The 17,477-nt window shown below is 41.6% G+C and overlaps 1 long non-coding RNA gene across 3 annotated transcripts in view; it reads left to right on the forward strand.

Annotated features, from left to right (window-relative positions):
• The first annotated feature begins 857 nt into the window (after nucleotides 1-857).
• LOC141418234 (uncharacterized) overlaps nucleotides 858-17,477 on the forward strand; it is a 125,920-nt gene continuing 109,300 nt past the window's right edge. For all 3 annotated transcript variants that reach the window (XR_012442922.1, XR_012442923.1, XR_012442924.1), the window contains exon 1: nucleotides 858-954. This is a non-coding gene — a long non-coding RNA (uncharacterized lncRNA). The remainder of the gene's footprint in view (nucleotides 955-17,477) is intronic.

The following is a 17,477-nucleotide window of genomic DNA, read 5'->3' on the forward strand; positions in this document are numbered from 1 at the left end:
GCATTTGGAGATTAGCAGAGGTAGGAGATTAGCAGAGGTAGAAGCAGGAGCCAGTAAATTCCTTGTGTTGAAAACTTCATGTTCTGTCTGAGGGAAGTATGACATTCAGGTACAATTCTCACAAAAATAAATAAAATTTTCTTAAATGGATGGATGAATAGAGGGACTGATGGGAAGATGAATTATGGTCAAATGGATTTGTGGAGTTTCTAGATAAGAAATTAACAGACACTGGGACTTTTCAATTTCCACAATCATTTTGACCATCCCCTCCCCATGGCATATCTATTTTATTCCAATGTATACACTCAAACTGTTTTTCTGATTACAGACTATAACCCATATTACTCAGATTGCTTTTATGAATATAACCTTTTTATCAGTCATTATTTTTATGGATGAGATAAGCCTCTTTTTTAAAGGGTCAGAAGTGCGTTGCTACATTCGTCCCTTTTTAAAGTATATTAATGTAAAATAGGGTTATTATAAATGTGCCCCATGTTTTAGTAAGCATCACTAATAACTAGACGAGGGTTTTTAAACCATATTATAATGACCGTCACTAACAAAGTAAATCTTATAATTATTGCCAAATGCTCTAATCACATTGATCTATCTCCATCCACTCACATGTTTCTTCATTTTCTAAATCAGAAACTGAAAAAGAAGCCTAATTCCACGTGGTTGTCAGGAGGGTAGAGACCAGTTGTGACCTATGGCCCACTTGTCTCCAGACAGCTCCCTGCGACGCTAAAGCTCTTCGCACAGACTTGTGGGAAATGTAGTTTAGCCGTCTGTGACGTCACACGCACAAGACAACGGAAACGACTCTTCCGGGGTTCTGCGCATGCGCAGCCCCGCCCACTCGCCATCGTCTCTAGGAATTTCGGGCAGGTGGCCGGCTGTGTGGAAGCTGTTCTGGAGGCTCTAGGCTGAATTCTCTGTCCATTGAAGGTTGGTGCCCGGGTGAAAGAGGAGCCCTCAGACGTGGGGGGACTCTGGAGAGCGGCACGGTGTCCCAAGACTTGGCTGGATAGGACCTAGGGGAAACCTGAGGACTGGGATGGGGATGGACGCCTGGGCGTCGCGATGCACAGCTCTGGGGCAGGAAGGGGAACTTGGGGGTGTGCGGTCAGCGACCGCCTCGTCGGAATGGGACTTGCTGCCAGAAGGCCGGGGGGAGTCCAAGTTGGCCAGGGGAGCAAGGGAGGACTTGGTGTGAGTGGAGTCACGATCCAGCGCTGCCACCGAGGATCTGCTGCCAGCCCTGGGTGACATTCAGTTTCCCTGTCTTGTCACAATCCTGACCGAGTCTCACATGGCTGTCGTACTTGTGGGATTTCTTGGTGTCTCTTAGGCCAGTGGAGTTTCTGGTCCGCCCCTGTACTTTACAGCCTTGCCAAGTTCACAGAAGTTTATAAAAGATCCAGTTTTATAAAAGGACAGTGAGGTCTGTGCAGAAAACTGCTGTAGGAGATGACAATCCCATTTTCTTTGGGTTAAGTGTTACAGAGTTTGGAGGGGGCTCCCTAGGAGTAGGAATTCGCACCTGAACATTCTTCTGGGAGTTAGGGGACAAAGTAGCAGTAGGAAAACATGCCAGAAAATATAACTTTGAATAAAATGCTAACACAGCCTGCACATACCAGGACTGAGAGAAATGTGTGGTGATTATTTAAGGACCTGTGGTGACATTCCAGGTTTTATCCAGGAATTAAGTACGGCTGCACAGAACCTCTGTGGAAGCACTCAATTTTAACAATTCCAGGGGAAAAGAAATTTTTTGTGTGAGTTGTGTTTTAGCAATGGGTAACACTAAAAACACCAGAAAATAGGTTTAAGGGTTCCAGGTTGTGATGGGAACTTTGACCACATCACATGCCTGATGATGAATATGGTGAACACTTGCCTCTGGACAGCAGTGGTAAGGCTGCAGTGCTTCCCAGTTGGTCTCCAAAGTTGGTTACCCATTGGGCATCTGCTCTAGTTCTTTGTGTGAGGCCAAATTATCATCTCTGGTAAGCATGTTTTCTGTCTTCTCACACTGCCTTTTGTACTCTCACCAGTCTCTGAGTCGACCTTCTTCTTTCTTAAGAATTTACTGAGTTTGCATGCAACAACTTTCTCCACTTCTTGTTGTGAGTTGGGGGTCCATTGACCTCCTTTTCATTGTCTTGAAGCTGGCCTTTTGAAAGAAGAAGTTGTTCAATGTAACTATTTCATTTAAAAATATGTTTCCTCTGTACCAAAATCCACGTGACCACAGCTGGCTTTCCTTTCCTCACACACGCTCTAGGACCAGCCCTTTATTCTCTGGCCTTCTCTTCTCTCTAGGGCTATAGGAAAAAGTTGCTTACAAGGCACTGTTTATGTATTCATGGATGAGGTTTTGTTTGTTTGTTTGGGGTTTTTTTTGTGTGTGGGTTGGGGGCACTTCCAACACATTCAATGTATCATCACCTGGCTTTTCTGATTTCAAAGTTTCAGCTGATATCTACTGATAATTTTATAGAAGCTCCTTAAATGATTTCTCTTTCTGATTCTCTAACTTTTGACATTTTGACTAACCTTACATAGATTTCTTTGGGTTTATCTCAGCTGGAGTTTGTTGAACCTCTTAATTTATTTCCATTGCAAAAAAGACATTATTTTGTAAGGTATTACTTCTGCTCTTTTCTTTTATTCTACTTGATGGTGTCCCACACATCCTTTACCCTGTCTTCAATATTTCTTATTTTGTAATGTACACCACTAAGAGTGTAAATAAAATGATGGCCTGCATGTTTGTTGGGTCTCCTTCTGCCTGATCAAGCCTGGCGTTGAGCTCCTGTCATGTCTTTTTTTCAGTGTGCGTATGGTGTTTCTGAGCTCGGAATTTGTATTTTGTATGCTTTCTCTTTCATCGTTGATATGGATACCCTCACTCTTCAGGCAGTCATTTTAATTTTTTGGTGTGTCTGTGTTAACTTGAGATCCTTGAGCATTAAGATAGGTTTTGTTTGTTTAGGGACATTTTCTAGAGATGTAGTTCCTTTTCTCATCAAATTTCCCGTTTGATGTGTGCCTTATAATTCTTATTGGTATTTGGATTTTTGGAACAACAGCACCTTCCGGGCTAGAATTTGTGGGACCATTCTAGCTTTTTCTAGGGATGGGTTAAATGCACATTAGCCCTCACCTCTGTTTTCAGTGGCCCTGAACCTGGCATTTAGATCGTAGTGCTCTTCCTGTTGGCAGTCCCATGCAGATAAGACAGAATCTAGTCCCTTGATCAGCACCCAGAGAGGAAAGAAATTGGATGCCTGTTCTCCTTTCTTTCCATACTGAGGGAGGAGCCAGAAGCTTGGAAGATATCCTCCAAGTCGTGCCTCATTACTTCACATGTGAAGAGGGAATGGGCAAGCAGAATACCATGACTTCTACCCATTTTACTGCAGTTTTTCTTGGTTAGTCATTTTCTTGGGTGCTACAATTTCTTAACAGTTTGTGGATTTCTTACAAAGGTGTATTATGGTACATGGATTGCTGTTAACCTCATGCATACTTAATTTATCACATGTACTTAGAGCTGCTATTGTGCTATTTCACAGAAAATTGGGGAAATTTTCAATACAATGCTGAAAAATTAAGACTGCTATATTTACATATTCAGTCTACATGTTATAAACTCCACATACAATGCTATAATATTTCCTTTAAACAAACGTGTATTTTCAAGAAATTAGGGGATATGTCCGAAAGAGGGAGGTAACAGAAAGAGGGATTCTTTTTTATTTACTTAAACACTTACCTCTTCTATGGTCTCTGATTCTTTTACATAGATCCAAGTTTTTTTCTCTTGTCATTTTCTTTCAGTTGAGAGAAATTCTCTCAGTATTTTTATACTGCAGATTCACTGACCATCAGTTTTCTCATTTACTATTCATGAAAAAAATGTCTTATTTACCTTTACAAGGATGGTTTTACTGGATATGGGGTCAGTACCTATTCTTCTCAGGACACATGTGTAGCCTCTTAGGGTTGCCAGCAATGGTCTGAATTCCTAGCTTCATTTAGGACCTTCCCCTCTGGAATCTCCCATGTAGCCATCTGCAGTGTCATGTCTTCTCATGACACACAGAACATCTCTTACTGGTATTTCCAGTCTCAAGTGGTGCAAGGGGACTTTGTCTACATCCGTTCCATCTCTGCATTCCTGCAGTACCTCCAGTTCCTTTTTTTTCACATATCCAGGTGAACCCCTTATGTGGATCTGAGGACACCTGATTGTTGATTCCAGTCACCCCCTGAACCTTGGAATGGGTTCTGGTGGCCATTGACATGCAGTACTCTAATGCATCTCTGAACTTCCCTCAGTAATTTCCATGGGGCTACACCCCACATGGCATCTCTTTGAAAGGCCAGGTTCTATTGCTTGACCATAGGATTGGGCCAGGAGGTGTTGTCCTCATTTGGTGGAATTGAAACATCACAGCAAGCAGCATGTAGCTCAGTGCACCCAGCTGATTAGGTTTCCTGTGTTCAGTCAGATTGTTGGCATTCTAAAATAGAATCTTGTCCAGTCATCTTGGAACTGCCCTGCATAAACCAAGCAGCTCTTTGTTGATCAGTTGAGAGCTGCTTTTAGAGCACTGAGTCATTAATAATAGCATCTGGCAGCTCCTCATGCATCCCCAGACTCACTCTAGGGTAAAGAGGTTTACTCCTTGTATCTCCTTGCATTCACCAGTTAGCACAACTGATCCTTTATAAACTGCTTCCCTGCTGTGGAACTCTTCTGAACACCGCCACCCTCATTAAAATGCCCTCTGATACATCCTGGTGCATTCTGAACATTTGTAGTTTCAAGTGTGTGTTGCTTGTTCATAGCAGTTCCAATTTCCATCCAGTAGAAAGCCGGTAAATGCCACGAGTGGAAATTCTCTAGTCCAGAATCCCGGACATCATCAGTGGGAGGTGCTCCCAGTCTTCTGTGGTAAATTCCAGTCCGTGCTGCACAGAGTTAGGCACAGAACAAGACCTGCCAGCATTCCAGCTTTGAGTCTCCATTATGTAGTCCTGGGAAGTCTTAGGCGTCCCACTTTCATGTCCAGTTACACTGCATGATGGACACACTGACATGATTTCTGTCTTCCGGTGCTGGGTGGGAGAAAAGTTCCTGAAACGTACTGTCCAGCCCCATAATGCAGTTAGGTACAAGAGATGCAAAACAAGTCTGTAAAGACCCCAGTTTTCCCGTGCGTGTTTACTTAACTGCACCAACCCTTACATCCCTACCTGTTGACTGTATCTTTGAGGGTTTATTTCTGGACTGTCTTTTATTTCATGGGTCAATTTATCTCTACTTTCACCACACCTCTTTTGTAAGGGCATTAATTTAAAGAGAAGGCCCCTCGTGGCCTAATCACCTCTTTAAGATGCCACCTCTTAATATCACATGGGAGCACCTGAATTTTGGAGAGGACACACTGCAAGCATTGCACATTATCTTGAGTCCTGTAGCTTTATAACAAGCCATCAAGTCCAGGAATATCAGCCCTCCAAATGTGTTCATCTCTTTGGTCTTTTGCCATGTCACATAAACTTTACCATCCAATTAATTTAGTTTGTCGATGGCATGATAACTTGCTGAGATTTTGATTTCTGTTGCATTGATTCTGTAGCTCATTGAATATATTGAGTCCTATTCATCCACATGTTATAGTTCTCCATCTGTTAGTTCTTTGAACGTGTTCACGAAAGTTTTGTACTTTTCCTTTTGTGCATATTTTCTTAGATTTATAGGTGAGGCTTTCATTTAAGGGGCTACTAACATAAATAATATTGTGGATTTTTGTTTCATATTCCATTTCTCCATTACTGATATAGGAAAGTGATTGGCTTTTGTAGGCTACCTTGTATCCTGCAGTCTTGCTACAATCACTTAAGAGGTCCAGGAATTTTCTTGTCAGCCCAGATTTTTTGCATAGATGGCCCTTATCTGTTAACAAAGACAATTAACATTTCTTACTCCTGGTCTATACACCTTTCATTTGATTTTTTTTATTATTGTATTAACTAGTACTTTCAGTGCAGTGTGGAAAAGTGGGGTATCATTGCCTTGTTCAAAACTTTAGTGGGAGAACTTTGGGTTTCTTACCTTAACTATGCTGGTAGCTGTTGTTTTCTGTAGATAACCTTTATCAAGTTGAGGAAGAGTCCCCGTTATTCTTAATTTGCCGACACCATTTTGAGAATGGGTGCTGGATTTTGTCAAGTACTTTTTTCTGTATCTTTTCATATGATCATGTGAGTTTTTTTCTGTTGATGTGATGGATTGTGTTAATGGATTTGCAAATGTTGACTCACCCTTAAACCACTGGAGTGAATTCCACTTAGACATGGTGCAGAATTCTTTTTATACATTGCAGATTCACTTTGCTAATTTTCTGGAGGATTTTACCATCTCTTTGAATTTTTAAAGACCCAGCTCTTTTTGTTTGTTTGTTTTAAAAGACCCAGCTCTTTATTGTTGATTCTTTTTCTGGAATTTCTCTTTGCAATTTCATTGCTTTTTTGTCTTCTCGTTTGTGGTATTTAATTTTCTTTCCTTTCTCCAGTTTTCTAAAGTTCAAATTTAGATTACAGATTTTAGATCTTTATTATTTTCTAATACAGACATTCCAGGCTACCACTTTCCCTCAAAGTGCTGCTTTTATTGCATGTTCTAGGCAAGTGCTGTGCACTGGGCTATGTTCCAGCCCAGGAACATGGGCTTGCACGGGGTCTTGCTATGTAGCCCAGGCTGGAGTAGAACTCCTACTCTCCTGCCTCAGCCTCCTGAGGGCTGGGATTACAGACATGCACCACCACACCCAGCTTTATTACGGTACTTTTGTGTGTCAATTTCATAGAGTTGGTTGATCTGTCACTGAGTTAAACTGTGTCAACACTTACTGGATCTGTGCATTTATGGTGGGGTGTTGAAGGCTCCCATTGTGGATCCATCTTTTTCTCCTTGTAGTTCTGTTGGTTTGAAAACCTATTTTTAGATGTTTCCATGTTAAGGATTGTTATGTCTTGAATAATTGACCATTTTGTTTTTATGTAATGCTCTTTAAAAAAAAATCCTTCATCACTTTACTTTGACATCTGCTCTCGCTGTGAAATTACACAGCTGCCTCTGCTTCCCCATGATTAGTGTTAGCATGGTGTATTTGTATGGTGTAATCCACATGTATCTTTGTATTTAAAGTGGATTTCATGAGGGCATTCTCTCTTGGCTCTTGTTTTGCCTATCTGATCTTTAGCTCCCAGACCCCTTAGCATATCAGCCTGATTTTAAATCCCCATGATAATCTCACCATCTCTGCCATTTCTGGTTGAGGTGATTGCTTTATACTTCAGATTGTGGGTTTGCCTTTTAGTTTGCTTTATAATGTTTTCTTCCTAGCCCCACAGGATGTAACAGGAACAGTTTTGTATGCTTTCGGTAATGTGGTAAGGTGTGAGTGGAGGGCCAACTGCTTTAGTCCATTTGAGGTACATGAAGTACTGGGCACTCAAGAGTTTATACACGATGGGAATTTATTGTTCAGTGTTCTGGATCTTGTGATTTTTGTGTCTGGAGAGGTCTGTTTTATAGATGTTCCCTGTAAATGTGTTCTCACATGGTGGATGGATTCCTTTCTGAAGGTACTAATCCCATTCACTAGGCTGCCTCTGATGACGAATCACCTCCCATAGGCACCCCCCCCCTTTAATACTGATGTACTGTGTTGATAAGGTGATAGCAGAATGTGAAGGGCCTGGGAGAAGAGCAACGCCCAGTGCTAGCCCAGTCCTGCTGTCCTGTTTCTCCTAAGAAGAGAGGAAATCCTGAAAAACATTTGTCAAGTTCACATTATCCAGCTCAGGCCTATGCCGTTATCACACCAACTCAGTCAGACCTTGTTTAGAACAACAGTTTGCTGGCATGTCTCAAATTGTTTGCCTTTTCCCCTCTGTGAACCTGGGGGGAGCTTTCTCCAGTACTCACCGAGGATCCTGGTTGGGTTCCTGAAGGTAAACATTAACAGTGCTGTGGGCCCCCGTGGTTTGAACTCAGGGTCAGGCACAATGAGCCGCATGCTGTTTGGCAGGCTTTCCTACTCTGGCTTTGGTTCCCTAGCAACTCTGCTTCTGTAAGGCGTGACTTCCTGTGCCCTCCCCAGTCATCAGGACAGCTGTGTGCCCTCAGTTCCACATCTAAGAGGAGTTCTTGATTTTTCCGTCTATTTGGATTGCTATTTTTTATAGGGATTGAGTGGTGACTTGCAACAGGAAACCGAGATGAATTTTAAAACTCTGACTGCAATGAGTATCAAAGAGTTTTTTTCTCCATGGCATTATGAATATGGTAAGTTATAGTACTAGACTTCCTATGTTGAGCTTTTCTTTATTCCTGGCTTAAACTCAGAAAATTCTTTCTTGGTCTTTGCAGTCTGTTTCTCTTCCTCTGTCAGTAAACATTGATTCTTCTGTACGCCTTCATTTTCTTCTTCACTTCCTTTGGTTCCCTTCAGACCAGTCCACTCACTCTGATGACTGCAGGTACCACTGAACTGCATTACTTTCCATATCTTTCATCCTTAGCTTAGATCTGTTCTGTACTCTAGAATTATAAATCCAGTGACTCGTTGGACACCCTACATATTGGCCCTCAGTTCAGATTTGATGTGTTCAAGTCTGTTAGTCCTGCCCATCCCATTGCATCCCCATTTTCCTGTACCAGTATCTAACTAGTTGTTACTACCATGTGGTTGCCTGAAAAGAAAGCTTCCGTTTTTACTCTCTGCTCAGTAAATGAGTTCCAGTTTCTGTTCCTGCTTTTTCTGTTCTCTTCTCTCCCTCCTTCCCTCCCTTCCTATCTTTGTCTTTAGGTTACTTCCCTAGTCTGTATTCTCACTGCTTTGTACTGTGATCAGGATGGCCATGTGTCACTGTGCTCTCTTCCCCATGACTCTGTCTTAAAACCTTCATCACTCTCTTGGGAGATGTTAAGATTAAAATCTCGTCATGTAACTTACCTGTTCTCACACCTGTTTATACCCAGAGCAGTGCCAGAAGTGGCAGGATAAAACTGAGGTCAGATAAAAACAATAGTTTGATGTGTATGAGGTTTATTTGGGGATGTCTTTGTACATGCATTTAATCTATAAATAATTAAAGTTTTTGGTTGTTATTAGGTTAGATATTTCAATGCAGAGTCACTCCATAATGAGTTCCTTCAGTATTGCATTGAAGTCTCATCACACCTCAGGGTCATGGCTTACATCTGACACTATGTTGTAGCTTCCCTTATTTGGTTTTCTTTGTGCTCTTGACTTGCCTCCAAACACGAGAACATATGGTTTACATGGAAGAGCTAAGTATCTTCCGTTTCCTGTGAAACACAGCCTCATAGTACAAAATAGAACTGTATTTTCTCCTTTTTTCTTATCAAGGGTACAATGAAGTTATGTGTAAATTCATTTATCTATCACATGATTTCTGATATTTGTTTATATTTATGTCTTCATACCAGGTCGTATTACCCTTTTAGGAGAATTTTATTCATACTGTTTTTTCTGTCAACATGTGTGCTTCTAAATTGGTGAGATAAACTTTATAATACTGATTTTATTTATTAGTAGGGTATTATAGTAGCAGTTTATTTCTGCGATTCTTTTTATTCCCATCATATTACACTACAGTGAGGATACATCTTTTGGCAGTACTGGGATTTGGGCTCAGGGCCTAACATTTGCTAGACGAATGTTCTGTTGCTTGATGGACTCTCCCATCCTGAGAGTACCTCCTTTGTTCCTGCATCCAAAGATGAGTGAACACGTACATTTCTTTTCTGGTGACCCAGGTTGATGTCCTGAAGAAATGTGCTGTCATTTAAAGGATTGTATCTGTGGGCTTCACATGGGAAGAGTGTCAGGACTTGAAGGCCAGAGGACCCTGTACAGGGATATGATACCAAAGACCTATAGCAGCATAGTGTCATGAGGGAGCCAAACTTTCAAGTAATTCCCTAAGGCAGTACTTCCTTTTCATTGTCAAATATACTAACCCTTAGTGTAATGCTGCTTAGGCATAAGATTTCTGTTCATGAAGGTGTAATTAAAGGTTCAGATCAACTTGTTTCTTGCATGGCTCCTGAATCTGAGCTGCTATCATTCTTCCAAGGACCTGATTTTGCACTTTGGTAAAAGATCTATATAATTTTCCCACTCATGGGGCACTGCATTACCAAACCTGAGGTGGACTTCACACAGGAGCAAGGGGCAGAGCTGTGGACAGAGGGGGAACCTTCCCATCATTGCTTCTCTTTGCATTCAGTGTGTACCTGGCAGGGAGGCAGTGAGAGCAGGGCCCAGCAGAGATTGACCATGTTGGGCTGTTTTTTCCAACTCTGACCTGAGGTTCATCCACTTCATGCATTCTGTAGTCTCCAGGAAGTCTCACATGTCATGTTCCATGTTTTCTGCTGAATATTTCCTTGTATTTACCCTAAATCTAATTCCTACAAGCCATCTTCTAAGAAATTGTTCTGTGTTACTCATTTCTGTAGTATTCTCACTTACTTTTCTCATGGACTACTGTTTCAGACATCCCTTCACATATGTATTTGTATTTTCGTTACACCTTAAACAGTTTTTCTGTATTGGTAATTGAATAGCTTTTACCTGTAAGTGCAATGATCAAAGTAATATCCTCTGTTCATTTTAATGAGAGAAATGAAATGTTTGTGTTAAGCAGTTGGATAAGAACCATCAGAATATTTAATGAGAGAGAGAAATGTGGGATATGATTATTTAGCCAGATGGTCAGAGAAGGCAATTCTGGAGACACTAATTAAGTTTTAACTTTGGCATAATTTTTCCTACTCTCCGAAGATTTGAAATACCATATACACAACAGGTATATGATACACTGTATCAATAAGTAGGTGACAAGGATGTGTCCTTGGCTGTATATATTATGCTGGCACCTTTGTGTGTTCCCTCTTACCTGTGTCCTAACCACCATGATGGGAGCTGCCCCATTCGACTGCTCCCTCCTGCCATGATAGACCGACACTTTTGAACCATGAGCCAACGTTAATCTTTCATCATTTCAGTTCTTTCTGTCAGGTGTTTGGGTTACATGATACAAAAGTAATTAATGGTGTAAATTGGAACCAGGCATGAAGCTATTACTGTGACTAAACCTAACCATGTGGTTCTTAAGCCTTTAGACCTGGTTTGCGGAAGGCTTTGGGAGAGTTTGGAGAAGCCAGATACAGAAGTCCTTGAATGCTGTAAGCAGAGCTTAATAACTAGTTCTGGTGGGAGCTCAGATCGGAATGTCAATAGAAATGCATACAGGGAGGGTCAGACTCCTGAAGTTTCAGGTAGGAAACTGGACTGGAGGCCATGAGTGTTACATTGTGCTTGAGGTTTTCACTACGTTTTTGTCTGTGTCCTAGGCTTCATGGGATTCTAAGTTTAAAAGTGATGTCCTAATTAATTTGAGGAAATTTTAAGACAGCACAGCATTCAGACTGTAGCATGGTTATTGTTGGCTGCTTTTAGCCAGGTTTGGAGTAAGAATTAGAAGCTAAAAGCAGAGCAGAAATATTTGAGAAATATGCAGTTAGCCAACAAAGAGCCAGTGGAAATTGTGGCCAAGGTAGTTAAAGAAATTAGTGCATAAAAAGGAAACCTAGCATTTTGCACTGGTCAATGGGAAAGATACCTTGAGGGCATATCAGAAATTGACTGGACCCACCCATTGCAGACTTGCAGACCCTAGCCTATAAAATTACAGATTCATTTGAAAGACTTTCCCTTGAGAGAAGAGAGCCACTGGGACATATTGTATACACAGAGCCACTGCAGGAAGTGTTTTGCCAGGTTCAGTTGCCCAGGCACTCAGAGGCCACTGCTGGCCAAGGGATCCCAGCTACTGCTAAAGCAGGTGTCAGTCTTCGGTGTCATCCATATGACATTGGTTTTGCAGATATACAGAATGTAAGCTTTACCTGATCATGGAGGCTTCCACTGAGATTTCAAAGGAAGACCTGGGAGGCCGGGCAATATGACAGGGACAGTATCTCAGTAGGCAGCCCCTGAGAGGGTTGTGAGTATGAAGCCTCAGCTACACCATGCTGTCAGAGATGCCAGAAATATAGAATGTCTGCAAAGGAAAGCCGTAGGCAATGAATGGAGCCAGCTCAAGAGGCAGGTCATGTGAGCTACAAGGTAATAGGTATGAGGCTGCCCAGCCCATTTTAGGTTCATGCTGACCTCCTAGGTTTCTGTCTCTGATCTGATCCCTTAACTTTCTCCTGTTCCTTCCTTTAGAGTGGGAATGGTTATTCTGTGGCATGTGTCTGGGAAGTATGTAACTTTCTTTTTCATTTTATAGGGGCTCACAGCTAAGAATTTTCCTTGAGTCTCAGAAGAAATTTCAGTTTGGACTTTAAACAGTGTTGGAACTGATTAGGCTGAGTGCTTTTTTCATTATGAAATGGCCATGAGCCTTTGGGTGTCATGGCCAGGATGTTATGGTCTGAATGTAAAATGTCTCCCACAGGCTTAAGTAGTAAAGCCTAGGTTTACAGCAGGCGCTGCTGTTTTGGGAGGCTCAGGGAACTTTAGCAGGTGGAGCCTGGCTGGGGGAAGTAGGTAACTGGTAATGGCCTCTTAGGGGTATCTTGTCCCTGGCCCCTTCCTGTCTCCTCTCTGCTTCCTGGCTGCCATGAGTTGAATGGATCTTGTCTACAAGCTGCTACCACCATGATGTTCTGCTTCACCATGGGCCCAGAAGGAATTATTCTGTTACAATGAGTTTGGACAATCTATTGATGTAACTTATTAAAAATGCATATTCCTCTAAAATCATTACCAAGTGTTCATTTTTATGAAATCCTATTTCACTTTGATCAAAAGAAACTTCTTTACATGTACATTATTTCCTAGTAAATGCTTATGTATCGTTCATACATGTGTTTATTCTCATCTCAAAGACAGTTTCTCATCTCCAGACAGTTGGTGACCTGATTGAGGGCAGCCAAAATATCACAATAGACATTTGTTAGCATCAGCAACAGCAACCCATCAACAGAGGAGAATTGAATTAGGAAAAGCATGTGATTTGGACTCAGATGGCACCTGTGCACCAGTGCATCCTGAGGAGTTCAGCACATATCATTAGGAGCCTGCCCTTGCAGTGCCCACTGATGATGACCCTGACCTGACATGCCAGGGAGTCCTTTCATCATGTGCACCTTAGCATCAGAAGATACACATGATGCAGCAGCCTTCTGAATATACTGGACAAGGGCCAGCTTTCAACAAGGAGGCAAAATTATTGACGTAGGACGTTCAGGTCAAAGACACGTGTAAATGCAATGAATTTGAAAAAGCCTGTGGTCCAGAGAAGAAACTGTGTAAAAAGTCTAACCCCACTGAACAGTAGCACATACATAGCAAAGAAATCCTATGAATATATTGAATGAGAAAAAACCTTCATTAGGAAACCAGAAGTCACATTGTGTCAGAGGAGACATGGGAAAAATACTATGAATGCAAGCTATGCAAGAAGTCCTTCAGCTGCATATCAGGCTTAACTGTCCATCATACAATTCACACAGAGAAAAGTCCCATGGAAATAATGAATATGGGGAAATGTTCTGCCAGGAATCACACTGTGCTATGTGTCAGAGATTTCACAGGGAAACCCTGTGAATGTAATGAATGTGGGAAAACCTGTCACAAGACTGTACTCCCTGTACGTAATTCACACGGGAGAGAAACCCTACACACGTAATGAATGTGAGTAAATACGCCAAATGTCACTTATTCATCCCAGCATTCATACTGGAAAGAAGTAGTGTGAATATAATAAATTTGGGAAGACTCTACTCCTTCTCTACCAGAGGAGTCACACAAGATAAAGTACGTGTACTGAATGTGAGTAAACCTTCTGAAGGTCATCACTTACCCATCACAGAATTCACACTGGAGAGAAGCTCTGAATGTGAGTGTGGGAAAACCTGACATAAGGGTGCCCTCACTGGAAATTACAGAAGTCAAACAGGTGAGAAACCCTGCAAATTAAATGAACGTGGGAAGACCTTTCCCCAGAAATATAACCTCAGGATGTATCAAGCATACGTTCACAGAGAGGAAGAGCCCTATTGATGTAATGAGTGTGGGAAATTCTTCTGTTAGAAGGCTGCTGTCACTGTACTTCACAGAATTCTCATGGGAAAAACCCCATTAATGTAATAAAAATGGGAAAGACTATGTAAAGGCCTCCTTAGTATGCATTACAGAACTCACAGATGCAAGAACAGCCATAGAATATAATGAATGAATGTTCAAAAGCCTTTCACCATGAATCAAATCTCAGCACGCATCAAAATTCACAGGAGAAAAACCCATGATTGTAGTGAATCTGGAAATGTGTGTGGTATGAGTACTTGTACAGCACCCCAGAAAACATCAGATTACTCCTCTGGGAAAAAGACCTCTATGTTAAAGCCTGTGTATGTTCCAAACTCCAGTCTCTCCCCACTGAAGCACAAACTGCGTTTTTCAGCCTTCTTTCATCGTGAGTGGAGCCACGTCACTGAAGTCTGCTGGGGAAAATACAGACAAAAGTGATGAACATTGTTTGTAGGCCCAGCCACACAAAAACCTCTATGCAGTCCTTAACTTCTCATGTTCTCTGGAACTAAAATTCAGATGACCCCTATGGCAGCCGTGGGATCTATAGGTAGGGCAGGGTCATGTTTTAAGACAGAAGGAATTAATTGGATAGAACAGATTTTTCCCACCACTGTCCCCACATCCTCCCTTTTCACTCCGTGAGTCAGAAGCAAATACTCCAGTTAACTGTTATGTGTATGATCTGTTTGTATTTAAACATAGCTATCTCACCCTAGTTACTACAATTTATAAACCCTCTAGAGCAGTTTCCAGTCCTAATGAATTGAGAATGCCTATGAATAGGGACATTTCATTGAACAGACCGAAGTACGTCTATAAACACCACTAACGTGTGAAAGCTGTCAACAAACTTCCATCATTTCTACATCCAGAATCTGAAATGAAGGCAACACTCAGCATATAATGCCTCTACAGGTTTTAAAGGAGAAATATTAAATATAGTATCAAAGTATTAAATGTTTGACTTATATTAGTATCCAAGTATGAGTGGTGATATTTCCTGACAGGTGTGTTTGACTACATGCAGACATTTACAGTTGTTGTAATGAGTTTGAGAGATGCTACTGGTGTCTAGTGGGAAGAAGCCAGGTGTGCTGCTAACCTGATTCCAGTGCACAGAACAGAAGCCCTGAAGTATGTAGGGTCTACACCTGAGTATTCTATGTAACAAAAACTTTCCTTAATGGAACCAGTGTTACTCTGGATAGTGAACATGTATATATAGCATAAAACGTGATTTATTAGGCTAGCCACACTAACTGCTTCTGTGTCATCTTCCTTATATCTTGTTAAATATATTAAGTCTATAGTTTACCCCACACTCTTTTCCTGTTCTCATAGTGTATGCAAACTAGTAAAAGAGCCTTTGTGTTAGCTTTGTTTGACTTTAACAACATGCCTGTCACGGACATACGAAATTAAAAGAGGGTTAAGGTTTGTGGTTCTGCAAGTTCAATTCCAAGATCAGGTGGCCCCTTTGGTTTGGGCCTCCGTCATGTAGCACGCCATGACGGAAACACATGTTGGGAGTGCTCGCTTTGGGCCAGAACAGAAAGGGAAATCATGGAGGAGCCTGAAGAGAGACAGTTTCTTTCATAGTGATGCCCTCACATGCCCAAGGACCTTCCACCTGGCTTCATCTCTTACAGATCCCTCTACCCCACCATGGGTACTAAGCTTTTACATATGGAATGTCAGGTGACCCTCATTCAAACAGCCAGCACTACTGAACTCTTAAGTAAGAGAGAGAACTATTTTCTCATGTTGATGCTCACACAACCAACTAGTGCATGCAGTAGGAAGATTATTTATAGATAAATGTGTAATTCAAACATGTCATTGTTAGCAACTTAAGTCTTAATCAGTTGAAACATCTGAACAGTAATATTCATTGTACTTTAACTCAATGAAATGTAGTATAAGGAAAATTTCCCATTTGTGTTCATCACAAATCACATGTGTGTGTGTGCATGTGTGTGACACATATGTACCCAGGGCTGTGTAACTTAGCTATCTGTTCATTTGTGTTTTCCTAGTGCGGTGCTGTGTGTACCTAGCACTAACAGGGCCATCACAGTAATCCTGGCTCCGTTTCTGTAGGCCCTACTCTTTCTGGCTTTCTGCTTCTTATTAGGAAGGTTTGAATCATAGAACCTGCCTCCAAGGGTCATTGCACAGAGGAAATTGGTTATTAAAGTGTTTTAACCTGGCAGGCTTTATAATATGTAGCCATCATGGTGGTAGTGATTATCATAATTTATAAATTTCTCTGTAATAAGGTGATAAGGCCTTTATTGGTCACATAAGAACCATCTCTCCCTTCTTGGCAATGTCTTTCTTTGGTTCTGATACCCATTTCTACACAAGTCTAATTCTGAACTTTATCTGATTAGAGATTTTATAGTTAGCTGAGACCAGTGTTTCCTTTAAAAATACTTTTTGGCTGCTCATGTGACCCAATCTGTCCAATGACATAGGAGGAGGTTTCTGAGACATGACTGGAAATAGAAAAGAGACATGGAGCCGATGGTTCTTCTGCATCAGGACACTGATCTTGGTGAGCATGTTCCTTGGTTTCATATTGCAGCCCTCAGTCAGCATGAGGTGCTAAGAATGTAGGATGGACTGCTCTAAGTCCAGAGTGATTGATGGGAAGGGTCGCTGTGGTAGGAAACCCAGAAGCTGCTCTGTTTGGGATATTTATGTAGAGAATCAGGGTTTCATTGTGTGGGAAATGGCTACCAACTTGCGAGTTCATACAACACACGTTTATAGTCTCAGTTTCTGCTCCAGGCACAGCTCAGCTGGGTTCTAGGCTCCTCTGCAGGCTATAGTGACAGTCTCCTGGGCGGCACTTTCATCTGGTAGCTGGGGGGACACTCAGATTCTGAGTTCATTCAGGTTTGGGCAAAATTTGCTTCTTTGAGGATGGAAGGTAGAGTATGTTTTCTTTCTCTCTATTGGAGTTTTCCTTGACCCTAGTACTCTCCACAGACAGGGTCCATAGGCTGTTTGGTTTTTCAAGGCCAGCAAAGAAGAGTTTAATCCAGCTTGCATACAGTCTTAAATAATATAATCAGGAGAATGACATCCTGTGCTTGTGCCATGTTCTCTTGGTGAGAAGTGAAGTCGCAGGTCCCCTCCACACTCCAGGGCACAGGATTGAAGGACTGATTTATGAGAAGTCACCATATGGCATGACTGCCACATGCACATTGTAAATTCTTTCTGAAGGCAGTGAAGCTGATAGTT

This window comes from Castor canadensis, chromosome 16 (assembly GCF_047511655.1).
Source record: "Castor canadensis chromosome 16, mCasCan1.hap1v2, whole genome shotgun sequence".
Lineage (NCBI taxonomy): Eukaryota > Metazoa > Chordata > Mammalia > Rodentia > Castoridae > Castor > Castor canadensis.